This window comes from Callospermophilus lateralis, chromosome 12 (assembly GCF_048772815.1).
Source record: "Callospermophilus lateralis isolate mCalLat2 chromosome 12, mCalLat2.hap1, whole genome shotgun sequence".
NCBI classification, from domain to species: Eukaryota; Metazoa; Chordata; class Mammalia; order Rodentia; family Sciuridae; genus Callospermophilus; species Callospermophilus lateralis.
The window spans coordinates 46,276,803-46,296,980 of record NC_135316.1 but is presented as its reverse complement, the minus strand read 5'-3'; positions in this window follow the sequence as shown (position 1 = coordinate 46,296,980).

The window sequence follows — 20,178 nt, the reverse complement described above, 5'->3', positions numbered from 1 at the left end:
CCATCCCCTACCTGCTATCCAAGGAGCCATGGTAGTGCCAGCTGTGGGGAAACTGGAGATAGTCTATATCATTTGTGCTACATTCCATGTCTTATTGGGACAGGTTACTTTGCCTAAAGGAGTTCCAGACATTTTGCTTTTCCTCTTGGATCTGCCTGTCCTTTAAATCCCTTGGAGGAGAGTGTCTTCCATAACAGCACTGGGATATTAAATCATTATGGGAGGTAGGAAGCCCCATGATACTCTTTAGCTGATGCTGGACAGCTCTATTGATATTATACTTATTTCAAGTCTTTGTGTTTAGACTCTGGGCTGAGTGGAAGACATGTTAATGGGCTTCTCAAAACAAACCCTTTACCCTAATAAAGTATCTGACTTTTGATGTCTCCCATTGGCACTTAGATTTGTCTCTGTGCCAGTAAGACAAGGAGGAATAGAGATGAAAAATATTCTATAAGAAAATTAATTATTTTCTGCTCAGTAATCCAGAATCTTTCACAATGGTTTGAAATAAACAAAAATTTTGTCAACATTTTCTTTAGTCATAGTGATCTTTGAAGACTATAGAATAGTGAGCTTAATTCAGCATGTTAAGAACAGTCATGGGAACATAAGTCTGTAACCAGTGAACGAAAAGATGGAAGACATGCCAGGCTGAGACTTTACTGAACAAAAACACATAATATGGTAAACTACACCAGGAGGTGGTCCCATCGTGGGCTCAACAGACCAAGGAACTGAGAACATAATGGAAATGCTCAAATGTTAATCAGCTAGTTTGGTTTGAGATTTTTTTTAAGAACACTTAAATTCCATGTTATAAAGCATAGACTTATTCTAATGGGCAAAGAGAAGCAAGGACTTGTGTAAATATACAGGAGCAGATAAAAGCCAAGAGACATTTGAGGAAGCTACCTTAAGCATGGAACACTGAAGACTTGAATGCTCTAGGTCTGGACAATGGATCCAGGAATGGAGTTCAGTAGTAATGATTTTGCTAACAGTCATTGAGGGATGTCCCTAAGGTTGAAATGTGCCGCAGTCTCTGGCTGGGCACAAATCACGAGTCTCCACACAGCTTGTAGATTCAAACAGCAATTCTTTATTCCCGAACTCACACCGGCCGTCTACAAACACTTTCTGGGGGAATCCATGTTCTCTGCCCAAATCCACTTCTGCCCAAATCCACACCGCATGGGCTTCTGTCTCCCAAAATATACAGTCTGACCCTAAGCACTCAAGAGGAACTCAGCAGCAGGATACGCCCTATTCTAAAGGGGGAACACCCTAATCTCCTATTATGCTAAACTGCCCTATTCTAAAGGGGGAACACCCTAATCTCCTATTATGCTAAACCGCCCTATTCTAAAGGGGGAACACCCTAAACACGAATCCTGCCCTGGTCCTTGAGCAAGGTCACCTTTCAGAAGTCCTTCCACTAGACAGCATGGGAGTAAGCTGGCAAGGAATTTGTCATACCTACTTGGCTGATGGCTCCCAGCAGAAATGGGCATGCACATCTTTTAAAATTTATTCTAGGTAGTTGGTGAGCATTCTAATCATTGTAATCATTTATTAAATTCCTACTATGTTCCTATAAATAAAAAAATGCTATCAGTATGTCTTACACTTCTTTTATAGATGAGGACACAGGTACTCAGGGAAGTTAAGAAATTTATCCATGTTTCCAAAAACCATGGCTGTACCTGATGTAGCCTACCATTCCTTCCGGGTAGAAAGTCTGATGATCAGCTTTGTCTCTGCTAGTCAATATTAAAGTCCCTGACACCACTGGAAACAGAATAAACCTAACCTGTTTCCCAGATTGCTAATAAAAGCTATAGTCAGGGAACTGAGCTTGCCCAATTCCATGATTTATCCTTAAGTAATATAAAAATACACACTGCGAATTTATAGTGTGTATGCAGATTACATCCCACGGTGGTGAAGACTGTATAGCTTTGGTTGTGGAGGGGAGGCTGATGAAAGAGGCTGTGATGGGAAACACCTCAGAATCCAAACATGATCTCTGGTTACAATCCTTAGACTACAGCAAGTTCAGAAAGTGCTCTAGTGGGTGATGTCAGGTCTAATGGGACATCCTTTGGTTTGCAGCCTCCCTGTGTGAATCATAGAAAACACTCTTTGGTGAATAGCCTTATCTACTCTTTTCCCTCACAGATTTTTGCAAACCAATAGAGCTGCATGGAGAAACCACACTCACAGTTTCTGGCTAAAGACTGCAACCATAAAAACTGAGAACAAAATGGGGAAAATAAATTCAAGAATATGTTAACTTTCTCTGAAGCTGCAACCCAATAGCCACTCTCTCATGACTAATTTACACAGAGGTAAAATCCATTTGTAATCCATTACTAATGGGTCATTATGTTTCTCTTAGACTCCTGCCTCCCACAGCCAGTCTTGTGTGTCTATACTTTTTTATATTTTATTTTAAGCCGATATTTCTTTTCTTTAAACTTCCCCTTTTGGGAAATGATTTTTAAACTTTCATCTCCTTTTTTTTTTTTTTTTTAAACTGTCATCTCAGAAAATTCACATGGAGGGTCTCGCCACACTTCATGGGTGATTCTGGTTGAGATTTCGCTTGCTTTAAATGTTGTTTGCTTTTCATGCCAGCGTGATGAAGTCCCTTTATGGTGACTATCAACCAGAGGAAAAAGTGAAAGGTTACTCCTGCCCCTCTTTCCCTCAAAACCTTGGGAAGAAGAGGATGAATTCTGGTAAAGTGTTAAAAGTATTTTGGCAGGACAACTGGGGATGAAAGACATTTAAAATTTGAATATGATATAGTTATTAATCAGAGAAAAATCAGTTCATGTCTTAGATAAATAAAAATAAAATAAGTCCTAGGATATATATCTTAACTATATGCAAGCTATAAATATAGTTAAGAAATTAGCTAGAATCTAAATTTAGGAGCAGGCCAGTATTTTCTTCTGTTGAGGTAATGGAATAAGGCCATAAAATGAGTAGTGTCGAAATATGTACAAATTCAGTGGCTCACATAAATCAATTTTTGATCTATGTGCTTGGTTATAAGACATTCTCAATTTTGGAAGATTGTTGCAATCTTCTTGGTGGGTAAGGAATATATTTTTTCCTGCACAATAATTCAATATCTCTCACAGCAGTTTGAAATAAATGGGAACTTTGTTGACATTTTCTTCAGGTAGATGTAAAATTGTTCCTACTAAACATTGCTAGCTTCTGCAACAGAGATTTCCTTGGAAATTCTTGTCAGCAAGGGCTCCCTTTTGCCTTCACAAATAATGTCCTTTCTGACACACACCTTTAGAAGAGCAGCTCAGCCTCTGAACACTTGGGACCATCTCAAAGTTCAGCTCAGTCAACCTTAGTAAGGTCAGTCAATTACTGGAGGAGGTTGATGGAAGATGGGGTAGGACCTGCAATTGGACCACAACCCCAGCACATCTGACTCAGTTTATAGTGGCAACAAGCTCACCGCTCCTGGGTGGAGCAGCTTCATGATTAAATGTTAAAAATAAAAGCACTTTTCTAGGAAGAAGCACACTCTCCATCCCAAGTCCTAATTTAATATTCATCTTCAGAGCTCACAGCTTAGTAGAAAATTCAGCCTTAAGATTCTGCTCACTTAAGCAGGTAGGATGTGATTAAGATGATGCCTTGGTTGTAAGTCTTTTAAGTCCAGTGCCTTCTTCCCCACACACATGGTTTTTGAATCGTGGCAGTCAGATCTGTGAGTTTTCTGAATATCAGTACCACACAATATCAACAGCGCTTTCACAGAGTCATCCTGCAGGGCTGGGGACCGGGGTGAAGCATGCTAATGGTCTGACACTCCCCAGGGCTACAGGGTGATGATGTTAGGATCTGTGCACACCAGTCTGTCCTCAGTGTGATGGAGGTGCCCCTCCTGAGGGGCAGTGTGATGGAAATTCAAATCTATGGGTGACTGCACAACAGCATGTGTGAAAAAAGCAGTATGGAAGTAATAACTTGGGGGGTGGGGAGAAGAGAGAGTGAACCAAAGAATAGAAACAAACTAAAGAACCGAAAATGAATGGCAAGGGTTCAGAGGTTTGGGACCCTCCATTTGGGTTTCAGTTCTGTGTGACTTAGAGTAAAAAACTTAAGCTTCTCCGGGTCTCAGTTTTGCCCTGGGTGTGTTTTGACTATATGATTCGCAAAATATTTTATGATTCTAATGAAGCAAGAATTAAAGATAGGCAGTTAGTGTAGATAGGTGATCCAGTTGGACTGAGAAAATAGAGGCCCATTTGGGTCTGGAAGGTTGGAGACTGTCCCTGGAAGATTGGAATGTTAATGTCTCCAGAGTCCTGTGGTTCCCAGGCTTACCTGCCTAGACTGCCCCTCCTGGAAGGTTGTTGATGAAGCAACTCCTGAGCAGACAGGGAGCTGCTACTCATGTCCCCTGGGCTGCAGTCCTTTCCTGCCACCTTGGCCCTTCCAGCCCACCTGTTCCTCACCTTCCGGCCACCCAACTGGCATCTATCTCCCAGTCATGGATGCAGGATGGGGGAAAGGAACAAGACAAGGGAGAAGAGCACAAAAGAACAAAGAAAATTTAGATGTATAAAAGGAACAGGATTTCTTGATCTCATGGATTCCAAATTGGGGGTCCCCTTCTTCCTCCCTGGAGAAGTCTGTGATACTATTCTTTGAATAAAACTTCTTGCTTTCTACTCTTGCCTTGGTGCTTCTCAGATGTTATACTTCAACATTTGAGGAAGTAGAGCTCGTCAAAGGTAACTGGCAGTATCACTAACATCTTGGTGTTCTATTTTCTCTAACTTAATTTTCAATATGTTGATAGCTATTGTTTGCCAATGTGTCTTGATTCTTGAAGACCTATGGTGATGATTTAGCCAGGATATTAGTTAAAAAGTGGCCCCAAAGATTTAAATTTTCAAAAGTCTTCAAACTTTCAAACAAACGATATGCACACTAGTTTCCAACCTGCCTGATTAGAGAAAGCAGAGAAAGTGTGGAATGCAACCTGCACAGAAAAATCCTTCCTATGCCAATCATCTAAGCCAGTCAGAAAATGCCTTCCAAAAATTCCAGACTATATTGTTTAAACACTGTATCTTTTCAATGGTTGCTTCATGAATATGCTAATGTAAATAAGATGATTTCCTTGGATTATTGAAACTACTAAGAAGAAACTCTTGGCATAATCCGAGACTTCTGTGAAAAATCTCATTGCTATTACCTGCTGAGCCATAATTTGGAAAAGAGCAAAACAAGTAAAAATGCAAATAAGATCAATGGACTAACTCATGAGTTTTACATTAATAAAACAAAAACCAATTCATGTAGACAAGCTGTCAACTAAAGGTTCATACCACATTCCCATGCAGACACTCCCTCTCAGGTGTTTGGAATTTTTCCTAATTAATAAGAGAGCAAACATTAATGAGTAGCTGGAGCATTAGGCTGGAAGCAGGGAATCTGGGTTGTAGTTTGGAGCATTCAATTTTTCACTCCATGACTCTCAGCACTCTTGACCCATGTGCCTCTTTCTTTGCCTGTATCAAAAGTGGGACTGGGTGCATAACTCAGTGAGGGGAGCACTGGCCTAGCATGTGCAAAGCTCTGGGTTCCACCCCTAGCACTTAAAAAAATAAATGGGGATAAGGCTACTGTTCTGACCCACATGAGATTAAATTATGGACTTTAAAGGAGATAAAGCAAGCCTATGCATTTCTAGATAATATAAGTAATTACTTCTATTTCACTGATACCAAGGCTTTCAGGAAAAGGATCATCCATGTGTATATAAAAGTCTTGAGTTTCTTAGCACCACTGAAAATTCTCAGGTATGCCTGTGGTCTTGCAGTGGGTGGACTCCGCTCATCTAGTTGAGTATGCCTTGCAATCCTCCAATGAGGCCAAATGCTACTCAAGGTTTGGCAAGTCCCTAAAACAAACTCAAAAACTAAAAGTCTTGGATGAAGATATGAATGTTATTCAAAATGTAACTGTCAGGTGTTGTGCCATAGGCCCCCTTTCCCAAAGGACTTTTGTAGCACATAGGATCTCCAGCATGGTGAGGAGATGGTGCTCTCTGATAACACATTCCCTTTGTTAGGGTGCAGAGCATCTTCAAGGCAAGGAGTCCAGTCTAGTCTTCCTTTTCTATTTAGATGGCAAGAGAGTGAGAAGCCAGAACTCTGTTGCTTGTGCTTCAGTTACTTATGGTTCATCCTTCCCCAGTACAGAGACAGAGGGGCTTTAAGTCATATGGGCTATGGCGGCTTTGGAGGAGAGGGGAGATCCTTTCAATGGGAACATCATCCAAGGGAGTATGTGTGAGAAGGGGTTTCCACCTCGCTCCATGTTCTCTACTACAAAGCCCTTCACAGTGTATTTAGAACAACGTTCTTGGTATCCAATATCCCATCTCCAGTTTGAAAGTAGAAATAGGTTTGTTTTCACCCATTATTAATATGGCCTCTTGGATTAGATGCCTGAAATGTGAGCTAATAAATTCCATGTCATGGCCATCAGATTAGAGATTTATGAAAGTTTTTCTGAAATCATCAATTTTCTTTAAATAAAGGAGGACAAGCAACTTCATGCACCCATCCTCGGGGTTCAAGGATTTACTGGTGACTCCTTATAATGCTTTTTATAAGATCACATGTGTATGGCCAAAATGATCTGATTTTTTTATTCATACCATGGAGAATTAGGTCTTTTGTTAATTGCATCAGCACTCTCAAAGCTCTTTATAGAATCTTTCATAAGTGATATTAATAGTAATGGTGGTCTTTTATTAATAATGCATCATAACAATAGCTCATTAAAACAACATCCGTTAAGTGATTAGAGAAATGGCTGGAGTGGTGGTTAGAGAAATGGGCCTGTAGACATCAATACTACTACAGACATTTATTATTTCCCTCATAAAATGGAAATAGATATAATGACCGATTAAGATCTTAATAAAAGTCTGCCACAAATGCATAACTGCTGACTGGGGTTTTCCTTTGTGGGCATCTACTTGGTGATTTTGTATGATGGGGCATCTCCAGGGAAAAGAACGGAAAACAAAGAATCATTTGCATGATCCTCCTACATGCCCTGTGGCTTTCTTTTTTCCTTCCCAAGCTGTAGTTACCCTCAGTAGCAGCAATTTGAGCAGGAGGCCTGGTTCCTAGTCTTAGTTTTGTTACCAATGCCAGGGGATTGCATGATAAATGCCGCTGAGACTTAGTTTCTCTAATACAAAAAAAAAAAAATGAGATGAATCTTATCTATTGGTAGAAAGATTGCAAGGTAGGGCTACACCTGCTCAGGCAGTGGGACATACTGTCTGAGCACTCACCTATGAATTCTCAGCCAAGCCTGAAGTTAAGACCTTCTTTCTTGCACTTGCACCTCCTCCCCCTGCTTCTCTTCCTCTACCTTGTGGATCCCACCTGCCCCAAATGCTCAGAGTGTGTTATTTATCCTCTTAAGCATAAGGAGGCTTCTCATGCATGTACAAGGTTAGTGCAACCTCTTCCAACCACTACTCTGCTCCTTTTCTCTATCTTTTAAAGGATAACTGAAGACAAGCATGATCAATAAATTCATCGTAAGATGCTGAGTGTTGGTAACAAGGTCATGCCTTGTCTCCATTTCCTCTTTCCTTCCTTCATTTCCTTCTGAGTGGGCACATCATACCAAAATGGCTATGAGGTAATATATACAGCAAAAAGTACAGTTCTGTTAAAACTATTAAATGACTAAGAGAAGATAGGATTCCGTTATTGGAATAATGCAAGATAGATGGAAGAGAAATTATACAAGAAAATTTAAGCTCTGGAAGCTACTGAAATTCATGATGAAGTTTTTTTTCCAGACAAGACAAAAACCAGAAGCAATAAGAGAGAATTCAAGGGAGACAAATTTCCCCTTAATTCTTTGACAAATTATTGTATGTGTATTACCAGGTATGTTAATTAGAAGGTGGACAATGCCTTCAACACAGAGTTTTTTTTAATGGGATAATAGTCTTCATATGGGTTTGCTAAAAAGTATTAAGCATTGATAGAACATGAACTGACTTCACTTATACAGGAACTTCTGGGTGTATTTGTATTTTAATCTTGAGGTTACTTACAAAGTCAACATCTATGTTATTAGGATATGGGAGATTTCATAAGTGGGAGTCTTCACCATGATAATAATTTTCTGCACTTGCTTTGGCTTGGTGTATGTATTTTCCCCACTCTGGGATTCAATATGCCTTTGGTGAGTTTTATATCCCTGTCTAGTTTTGGGGATGGGGAATCAGAAATGGAGAGAATGGCCCAGAAATCATTTAAACCGTGCCATAGCTATCTCCTTCCCTTGGAAGGAGAACTTCTTGAAATTATTTCACATATAGGCTCTCAAAAATATTTTTAAAGGAAACTTCATTAATCATTACATGGCTGTTTCCTAGCCATGGTCCCAAAGGTCTGGTAAGCTTTAAATCCCTAGTGACACCTGCTGGGCAGACCTCAGCCCAGACTGCAGGCTTTCTATCAGCCTGCCTCTTCTTTAACATGCAAAGCTGCAGGCTTCGAGGTGAGGGGCTGGCTGCTGCCTCCTGGGCTCACCGTGTCTGCTCATTGCTCATGCAGGTGACCTCTGCCAGCACCACGGTGTGCTAGAGTCTCCCTAGTACTCTCTCAGGGGGGAATGATTTCCAACCTGTCCAGTCTGCAGGAAACAAACAGGGATCTATCAAAGTGGTGGGGGGGGGGGAGTGAGAGAGAGAGAGAGATCCTTCCATCCAACACTATACGCCCCCACCCCAGCCCTAAGTTACCAAGCTGCTTCTTTGTCTGAAAACTCAGAGGTGAAAGATGCTACTTGAGCCGTATGTTTTTGTTCAAGCACAAACCAAATTATGCTATACTTGCTTATATCTGAACATATTGGTTTATCTTACATAGAGTTTAATTGATGCAAACTTGAACTTCAGTATGTTAGAATTTCAGGGAAAACACCATCCCTGTAATTTAGATTGCTGTTTTTCTTTGAACAAAACAAAGAGGAGCAAGGCAATTACACCCCTGCTTCCGTTTATTTCTTCCATATTCACCAACCATTACAAAAATAATGTTTAACCTCTTGTAGTGTGACCTCTTCTGTCTTTTATTGTCCAATCGCAAAATTTCTTTCTGAGCCAACATCTGCATCCTTGGACAGATCAACTTGTGTGCGAAGTCCATGTTAGCTGATCAAGCATGGCTTTGTTTGCACTTATTCATTGCTCATCCAGCACTGCGTAAGTGGTTTTGCATATTAACTAAGTGCACAGTAACCTTCCTTTACCTCCTTAGAGCTCCACCCCCTCCCACCAGGCCCGGGAAATCAACACTGTTACTCGCTGAGGAAGCTGCCAAGAGGTTGCCATGGTAACTGTTCTGCTTTCAGCAGCTACTTTTCTGGTTTGAAGGGGAGGGGAGGAGGAAAAAAAAATACCCGCCGAGAACTAGGCGGCTTTCTGATCAGAGTTCAGATAAAGAAGGTCACAGTAATTTGTGGCCAACTGACTAAAATAACCCGATGGATTTGAGGGTTACCGCATAAGAAGCAAACGGAAAAACTAAAAAGGTACGTATAGTGGAAGACCCAATAATTAAATGATTGGGTAGTGGTCTTAAGCTGAAGGATTTCGAATTTATATCAGTCCATGTCATCTGCGATTGTATTTTGTGAGCTCTTTCATTTTCATCCTGAGCCAAATGAAGATGATGAGTTTTAGGGGATTCCAAAAGTGAGAGAAGAGTTGCAAGAGGGTAAATAGCCCCAGAGGGGGAGTCTCACATCTGAAAGTCATTTTCCAAAACTTCATTCAGCAAAGGAACAATGCAGCATTCAGGCAAAAGAAGCTGGACCCATGCACTGTGCCAGGTCAAATCCCAACCTTGGAGCTCTTCTCATTGTCGAGGTGAACCTGGAAAAAGTCTAACTTCAAGGGAAGGGCTGGGGTTTTGCAGGGAAAGGTGCAAAGAGTCAAGAAATGGAAGTCAAGAAACCGCAAGCTGGTAGGTTTCAAGCAACATAAAGAGTTGTGCTAAAACCAGCTGTGGATACCTAGGTTGGAGGATTCCAGCAGCTACTTAGGCAAGAGCCGAACAGTTCACTGTGATTCTTGACAGAAATCTGGAAGGGCAGCAGCTGGGTCAGGCCCCTAGCCCCAGGGCAGTGACTTGGAGCCTGTGCTCCTTCCTTCCTGCCTGTCTGTCCTGTCTTCCCAGTAAACACCTGCTCCCTGCTGGCTGGCAGGCGCCCCAGTACTTCTCTGCATTCAACTTTATCTTGATTCCCTTTAAGAAATAGTAGTGATGGAAATCTAGTGCCATAAACCATCTTCGTACAAACTACTCATTTCTGAATCTTTATAGTTTTGTTCAGAACTCAACAGCAGTTACAACACCCAGATACACTGAAAGGGATTCATTACAATGTTGAGAAGCCAAAGAGTACAGAGTGACACGATGGATGGATCATAACTGAATGGGAAGGCAATGGTGCTCTTGTGGCATGGTCATTAACATTTGTGACCTGGTTATGAATACTCTTCATGGACTGGTAAGGGAAGCACTAAGCTTTCAGAGATCAAGACCTCTTTAAGGAAGTGCTCTTGTAATAGTGCAAGAAGGCGTCCTAAGTTTTAACCAAAGACAGCTGACAGCTAGGTTTTTTTTTTTTTTTTTTTTTTGCAAGTAGCAACCTAGAATATAGCCATTTTTACTTATTTCCATACTGAGGCAGAGATAATAGGTTTACAGTCAACTTTCTCTAGACTTTTGTCACATTTAAAAAAATCTGACTGTGGCAAGTGGATTTTTGAGGTGAAAAAGGAAGGGAAAAAATGTACATATGGGGGGGGGGGGAAAGGCTAAAGCAAATATAGCAAAATATAGCACAAAGTGGGATTCAAAAATTTACCTGGTCTATATCCTGAAAGATCTTTGTAGATGACAAGGGGCAGCCAAACAGAAGTTTGAAGAAGTAAAATAAAATAAGTCAAAAGACTTAAAGCATTTTATTTAGGCAAAGTCGTGCCAAGTTCTAGGAATGAAGAAGAGGACTAGATATAGGGCTGAGCTCCCAGTGTTGGAGCTCTCTTTCATAAGTTAGAGCAAAGTACTAAGAGTTAAGAACGAACTGGGCTCTCCTGTGTGTCACTGATGTACCTGGAGGCCTTATCTTACATAACAGTAACAGGATACAGAATGACAGTTCCTCACAGCCTACAGTAAATGTGATTAAATTATCTCATCAGCCTCATACTCCCGAGTATTTCTACAATGCCAGAAAACCATCCGTTAGTCGGACCCGTCTGCTAGACCCCCAGAACCACTCAGGCCAGAGGTATTAGTATTCAAAGAAATGCCTCCCTTAGATGGCCTATTGGAGGGATCCCAAGTTTAGTCGCTGCACCCGTGGAGACCAAGAATGCAACGTGCAGAAATAATGAAGGGGAAGGAATAAAAGTGACAAGAAAATTCAGAAATTTGTTTTAACTCCGCCACAGATTCTTTTCCATTCCTTTCCACTGACCTGATCTAATTCTAGCAGCTATTATCCCAGTGAAACACTGCCACAGCTGAATTTATTTTTATTTTGCCTGCTCAAAGGCAATGTAAAGCAAATTTGAGAGCACATCACCTTCAGGGAAAGACTGCAGCGCATTACTCACCACTTCCCTCCTCCCCTCTGCGTGAAAAGGTTAATTTGAATAAGGCTGCTGCTTCCACAAATAGAACGGTAACCGCACACAGAGGACCAGCCAATGAGAATGGTTTTCAATGACGTCATACTTATACCTGCTGCTTATTATTTGCTGAGTAGTGACAATGTGTTCTTTGATTCTTACGTTTTATTGGTTAAGAGCCTTGTCATTCTGAGGACTTCTGGAGAGTTTTAGACACTGCAGTTTCTTTACACGCCTAGAATTTTTTCAGTTTCTGCACTTCAACAAACTATTGGAGAACACAGAATGTTTTAAACGTAATAACCTTTATATTGCTATTTGACTTACGTGATCTCTAATATTAGGTCCATTTGCAGGTCAAAAGCAGCACAAGAAAAACCTGATTTTTGTTTAAAAAACAAAAAAACCATGAACAGAACTTTTATTGGAATGCTTACAGAGTATGTTTTGTTTAATATTGTCACACTGATCTAATTACAAACAATTTTTTTCCATTTATTCTATAGCAACTTATTGTCCTATAGAGCAGAGTTTTATTAAAAAGGACTAGATGTAAAATTTACTAGTTTATAGGGTAGAGGGTGTTGGAAGAAGGGAGGAGACCTACCTGTTTTATTTTTGTCCTATGTGGGTTTTATTTTTAAATCATTAAAATATGTGCCTCAGGTCACTCAAAACTTGGGACTTTTCCAGGGAAACTCCTGCAAACAGATTTGAAGACCACATTGCCTCACAGTAAGGTCACCATGAGATAAGTCAGTTGTGTGAGAGTTGGGAATTGTTCAACTCACTGAAGGATTCAAAGAAATAATGTGGTCAGCATGAGATTCAAATGTGTGTGTGTGGGGGAGCCCAGAAGCCAATATTGGTGCTCAAAAAGCTTCAGATCTATGGTACTGTGGCCCTTGGGCAAGCCTCTCTGGGCAAAGTCAGATCCTCAGAGACACAAAAGACAAAGTCAAGCTGTCTGTAGTCAGTTGGTGAAGCAGAACACATATAGTGAAGGTTAATCCATTACAGAATCAGGACAGCTATGCTCCAGTGAGAAGGGCAGAGCATTCAGGGAACAGTCAAACTTTAATGGGCAGAGAGAAACTGGACAGGGTTATTGTGAAAGAAGATAGTTGAACAAGGATGGGTATGTAAAGGATAGACATCCCTGATCGGATACTTGGATTTTGAGAGGTACTTGGAAAAGCAGGAGCATAAATCATCAGGGATGATGTCAATTAGGAAGAAATGTAAAGTATTAAATATTTTGAACATCCACATCTCAAAATCAGTAGCTAACATTAACTATTTTTTAAATTGAAGTCATTTTCAGCTGTGTTATCATGCTTATGAGCTGCAGAGCCTAATGAAGGGTTGGTTAGGTAGATGGTATAGGAATTTTATTACCTTAAATACAAGCTTGTACAAAATTATTGTAGATTTTGAACATCTTGTAAGACCCTTTGTGGTAAGACCGTGCAAATGAGAACAGAAATAAAATTTAGCTGTGGTAAACAGTAGAGAATAGAATTCTACCACTCTGGTAAATTTGGAAGGACTGATAGCCATAGGTACTGTACTTGAACTTCACAGTATTTCCACCAGTGAAAGTGAAAGTGCATGTGCATTTTGATTCAAGAGACCTGTCTGTAGTAACAGCAAGTTACTGAGGTTAGCATAATGCACTCTGGCGTCAGGCAGACCTGGGTTCAAATTCCAGCTCCAGCACTTACGAGCTATGCTGTTGGTCATGGTAGTTAATCTAAGTTTCAGTTTTCTTGAACGATAATAATAATACTCTTGTAAAAGAGTATTGTAGGGATCAGACTATTGTATTTATCTACTGTATTTATGTGTTATTCATGCAGTATTTGTCCTAGTAAAAGAAAGATGTGTTGGTTGTTTGGTGGTTTTAATCTTATTAGGACCTGGAGATTCTTTAAAGACCGTTAGGATCTGGCTTCAGGCTGACCATTTCCTGTCACTCTTTTATCCCTTTACTACAGCCATACCGACCTTCTTGATGCTTCCCAGACATACCTAATGGGCTTATGCCGGAAGGACTGTCTTTGCAGTTCCTTTTGCCTAGAACTCTTTGTTCTTGTTTACCTTCAACACCTCATTCCGTTCTTGGCTCAAATATCGACTACCTGGAGAATTCTGACTTAACACCTGTCTAAAACAGTGTCCCTCATGTTCTCTTTCTTATTCATGTTATTTTTTTTTAATTGTCATCCATCACGACTTGACATTACTTTGAGGTTTTATTTTTTTAATTTGTTCGTTACCTGTTTCACTCACTGGAATGTCAGGTTCATGTGAGTGATGACTTTGTTCACTTCTGGGTACCCGGATCTATAAAAATGCTTGGATGGCATGTTCTCAAATATTGTTGTTAACAGTGATGATGAAGACAGTGATGGGATCTAAGTTTTTCAGGACATTGACACCATATACATGTGGGAACAAACTCAGAGGGGATCTGAACACTCCTGATGTTTAAGATAGTCAAGCTTTTCCTGTTGAGCCAAGAGGAAGTATTTCAATTTGCCTATCACATGTAAAAGGATCAAATCATAAGGCGATTCTTTACACAAATATACCATCAGGATAGCTGAGGTGGGGGAAGCTAGAAGGGATTCCAGGGTAAATCATGGGGGGGATTATTAGCTGATGTGCTCTTCTGGAGTCTATCATCTTTGATTCCTACAGGCTCTCTCAAACTGATTCATTATAGCTCTGATTCTCTTGGATTGTTGGGTACAATCTAGAGACTTGAAATCAATTACAATGAGAAAGAAAAAATAATAAGACCAGTCAGTATAAGTAATTTCAAGAATTTAAAACATTTTTAACATCGCACACAACTACACGCAAGTATGTATTCAATGAACCAACTTAAAGTTCAAAGAATATTTTAAGATCTTTGTCCTTTTTCCTTCTTTGAAACAATCATGATGATTTCTACTTTCCCAGTAACTGAAGGACAAAAGAAGATGGCATAAAGCTTATGTGAGCATTATCCCTGCTGACATTCCACATGAGCAGTTCAAATACTACCTAATCATTTGGATACGGTTTGGATTTAGCCATCTTCTATAAAATACTGAGTTTGAAAGAGCATCTGCCTTTCATGTATTGGTCAAGTCAACACCTGTGGCTGCTTCTTCTAGAAATTTCTTCACATAGTAAAAGTAATATGAAATAAAACCATTGCTAACTGTAATGCTTTTGAAACCTCACAGACTGATAGTGGATATTGGGGTTAAAGCCCATTTTTAAAGATAAAGGGCTATCTGCTCATATCTTCCTCTTTCACAACACTCATTTTAGTTCTCTTAGATGAGTGCTTCTTAAGTTTTAAAGTGAATGCAAGAACCCACCAATCCCAGGGCTCTTGTTAAAGTGCAGATTGTTTCAGAGTATATAGAGTGGATTGTGGGATTAGGCATTTTCAACAAATCTCTGTGAAGCAGGTGCTGCTCTGTGGACCACACTTTAAATAGCAAGGGTTTTTTAAGACATAATGCCTCATGTTTGATTCTGCTGTTCCAAACTAACACAAAGATTCTGAATGAGGTTGCTTCCTCTCTTATGCATTTTGTCATATCTAGGTTCAGAGGTTTTATTTGAATTATATTCACGTCTAACTGGTAACCAAGCCTTTTGAGTCTAAGCCATGTTTCCCTCCTTTCCCAGGAGCTGCCTCATCTGAGACCCTCTTCATTCTTCCCTGCAAAGCTACAGTAACCTCTAACTTGTCTCCTAGGCCCCAGCCTTATCTCCCTTTAGTTCATCATCTTATATTGTCACTTTATTTTCCTTTCAAACATTTTTTTTTTTTTTTGGATGAGGTCATTTCCTTGATTAAAACCCCCTGCTGGTTTCCCTGGCTTAAAATAGAGGATGGCATAGGCTCTGTGGCCTGACAAACTTGGGCTGGAATCCAGCTTGCTTCAATTTCTTTTTATGTAACTTGGGACACATTGCTTAACTCCTGAGAGGCACACTTTCCTCATCTGCAGAGTGGAGATATTGCTACTTGTTCATAGTATTGTCTTAACGATTTAGATGACAAAGCACAACTAAATCACTTCATATTCTGCCAGACAGAGTGGATGTTTAATAACTCCATCTCTCTCCTTCCCCCTTTCTTTTTGGTGTCACTGACTTTGACTTTTCCAGTCTTTTCCATGGACACTCTTGAGCCTCTTTCTCTTGTCCTCCCTCCACATTCTATACACCATACTCATGTGCTCTCCAGCCCTGGTGAACATCTCACTTCTCATTCATTTACTGAAAGATCTCTACCTTCCAGCCTCCCAGAGTATCTCCCCAGACTTGCTGCGTCTTTCCTAAGAAAACTGAGTCTTTGAACTGGGCAGAATTTTGTGGGTTTTTTTGTTTGTTTATTTTAGTGCTGGATATTGAACCCAGGGGTGCTTAACCACTGAGCCACATTTTCAGCCCTTTATTTGTATTTTATTTAGAGACAGGGTCTGAATGAGTTGCTTAGGGCCTTGCTAAGTTGCCGAGGCTGGTCTTGAACTTTCTATTCTCCTGCCTCAGCCTCCCGAGCCACTGGGATTATAGGCATATGCCACTGTGCCTGGCTACTGCGCAGAATTTGCCTGCCACTCATTTCTCATTCTCTTAAACCACTGTGATCACACCTCTCCCAGAATATCCTTGTATTTATGAGTAGTTGGGATGTGTCAGCATGCTGTGTATTTGTGATTGTGAATCCAACTCGATTGTGACCTCTCAGTGGTGTGGACTTTCCCTTATTTCTTGATCCTTAGTGACTCACCCCACATTTGTTTAATACAGGAATGGAATCAATATGATATATAGTTTAAAGAAATGGATACTTAAATATTATACTCTAGAAATTATATGCAGAGAAAAATAATTCTGAAAGCATTCCTACACCTAGTGAACATTCCTAATCGCTTACCGTGCAAATCTTCATGTTCCAGCATATTTTAATTATATTTTTCAGGACTGGTTTTAAATACTTTGCATATAATACCTCATCTGATTCCCTCAACTATCATTTGTTGTAGTTGCCCTAATGCCTATTTCATAGGTAGAGAAACTGGCATTCAGAGAAGTTATACAGCATGATTATAAATTTATAATTGTTATAGCAGGGATTTAAACCTACCTCTTTCCTACTCCAGCATTTATCTTCTGTATGTTACTGTCTCAAACAATTTGCTGCCATAGCCTGGCATCAATTGCTTCTTAAATATAGATTAAAATCATACATAGGGATCATTCCTAGAGAAGAATTTATGGGGCAGATAAAGGTGATCTCTGTAAGAGTCACATATTTAGGTGGTTTGGAGATAATAGTGATTAGGTAGATAAAACATAACTCAGAACTGTAAAACTCTAACATCTGAACACCTTGTAAATCCTTTCATTTTCACTTATTATTATTTATTTTGAAGAACCCATGAAGCTATCTTGCCCCTCAGGTAAAGCTATTTTAATGATGCCTTTTTGATTTTTAAAGATGTTTTTCATTTTCATCATGTAGGAATTTCATGGGAGATCCTTACCTAGGTACTTTTCTTGGATCAATCATTGTAGAAGAGAGCTCATTCCTTCACTCTCAAAGAAATCAAGCTAAATTCAAGGCAAGTGATGCAAACTGCTGCGTGTTATCCTGTCCAGGGAGCAATTTGAAACAGACTCCCTAGGTATTTTCAGCAGGGAACTCTTGTCTGTAAGAGCCTACTGATGTAGGGAGTAATCATATAGCTAATTGCAACTTCAATTCATGGCAAATCTGTAGCTTGTTGAGCAATCATGATCCCAAATATGTTTGAAGCGTCTTGGTAAACCAACTGTAAACTCTTAGAAAAGTTCTCAAGGGGGGCTCAGAACACATGGTAGAACTCCTTCATTCTTTTTTTTTTTTTTTTAATCTCATCAGCTTCCTGGAAAACTCTCAAACCTAGACCCACCTGGCATTCTAGCAGTCCTACAGAATTTCTGTATCTATTAAACATGTTGAGATATGGAATATTTCAGAATATCTGGGAACAGGAAATTGATCCCTAGGAATAGCTCAATGCCTAGACAGGATTTCTCAAAGTGTATTTCCTGTAGCACTAATTCCAGGGGCTATTTAGAGACATCATGTGAGAAAATCAAGTGTTTCAAGGCCTGAGTACACAGAGAAACACTGAGTTTAAAAAGCCAATGGATTTCTTCATCACTGGACTTCTCAGAACCTTTAATATGTTATTGTGTATTATGATTTTCCTGAGTAGGATAGTTGCTGTATTTTCAATTTGTTTTGTTAAGGGATTATCTCAAACTAGTAATCTGTGGGATAGGAAATGCAAAACCAAAGTGTCTCTGTAGGCACCAGGGAACTGTGGGCAACTGTATTGTGCCCTCTAGGCTTTTGACAAATTTTGTCTAGCTGGGGGCAAACATTCTAGTCACTGGTGTAGTGTCATTTTAACAACTCTGTATAGACCAGATATGTAGAGTGGTAGAAAATGAATCCTACCTAAAAGTACCAAGAGGTAAATATAAATAAAACTTTGGTATGACCTCTGATACAGAAAGATTATAAAGATAAAAAATTTAAGAATTAAAAAAATTCTGTATAGTACCTTAAACACATTTTAAGTTGAGTGAATTCATTTGGATAAACTTGAAATTTTATATTTCTCCACAGTATGGCTAAGAACAATGTTAATTTTCAAGCAACGTCACCTGGTCACAGGTGATAATAAACACTGAAAATGGAAGAATTTACATTTTATGCAATAAGACATTGTGGTACTTTAGAATTCAGATTATCAAAATCTCTGTCACTGTCTCCTCCTCTTCTGGCTCTTACCATCTGGAAATCATGGCTTATAAATATGTCTACAGTATGGGCAAGAGGAATGAAATGAAATATGTGCTACTATTGTATTAGCTGAGCCAATGAAGAAGATTCTGGATCCAGGTAAACATGAAGTCCTGGTTCCATCACATTACTGACAGACCTCCCACTATGGACCCCTGAGTGTTAGCTGTCAACATAGTTTTGCATTGGGTAAAATAAATTGCGTGACCACAAAAGCCAAAGGACATGTGTTTCCATACGCATACAGGTGAAGATTATAAAATCAGTCAGGTATCATCCACTCTTTGGTGTTTAGTGAGGGAAATATTTTTTTCATTAAAAATTCCTTTTTGAAAGTTAACAATTTAGTTCCTCAGCTAGTAATATATATGCTTCAGCTGCTCAGTAACTATGCACAGCTAATGGTTTCTGTATTGAACAGTGCAGACCCAGAACATTTCTCTCATTGCAGCAAGATCTATTGGATGGCAGTGTTTATATGCAGATTTCAGACGCATGTGGGAGTTGGAACTAGGGAAAAAGAAGAGAGGAGAAAATGGCAAGATTTTATCAGCAAGTGGTAGTTTGTGAAGTTACAGAGGACCGAGAAGTATAATGTCCTGAATTCTTTGAAAGTTTAGAGCTCTATAAAAATAATTTTATGCTTAAGATTAAAAAAAAAATGCAGAGGGGCTGGGGTTGTGGCTCAGTGGAAAAGTGCTTGCCTAGCATATGTGAGACACTGGGTTCAAACCTGAACACCACATAAAAATGAAATAAAGATATTACGTCCACCTACAACTAAAAAATAAATAATTTTAAAAAACGCAGAAACACAGGGAAAATAGGGAAACCTTTGGCTCTGTTTTAAATATATTTTGGCTCTTAATGAAGGAGATTGCTGGTTGGTTTGGAAGCACATCTTTTACATGACTGATCGAAATCAGGACTTCTGTGCTCAAAGGGCTTCACTAGAATTCAGTTTCATGAGGGATCTCACTCTATGTGTTTGTTCAAAGATTAGAGATGAAGCAGTCTCAGAGCAGAATATCCAACCGGGTCAGAAAAGGCGGTGTAGTGGGTAAGGACAGGACCATGACAGACAGAAATTAGACAAAGTAGTTGACAGTCAATACTGCCCAGTTTCAAGAGCTTCAGACACATGAACAGGAATGTGGAATGTATGAGGTCCTGCCATACTGGAAAACAGTGTGCAGCTTCCTCAAAAAGATGAAAACAGAACAATCTTATCCATCAATCCCTCTCCTGGATATATATTCAAGGGAAGCGGGATCCGTACATTGGAAAGATGTCTGTACTGTTATGTTTATTGCAGCACTATTCACAATAGCCAAGACACGGAATCAACCTGTGTTCACCATGGTTAAATGTGCACACAAAATATCAGACCTATAAGTGAAATACTATTTGATAGTAAAAAGAATGAAATCCTACCTTTTTTTTTTTTTTTTTTTTTTTGCAAACAAACAAACCTGGTAGATATTATGCTAAGTGCAATAAGCTAGGTACATCAAACAAATACCACATGATCTCACTTGTGTGGAATCTAAAGTTGCTGATCTCATAACAGTAGAGTATA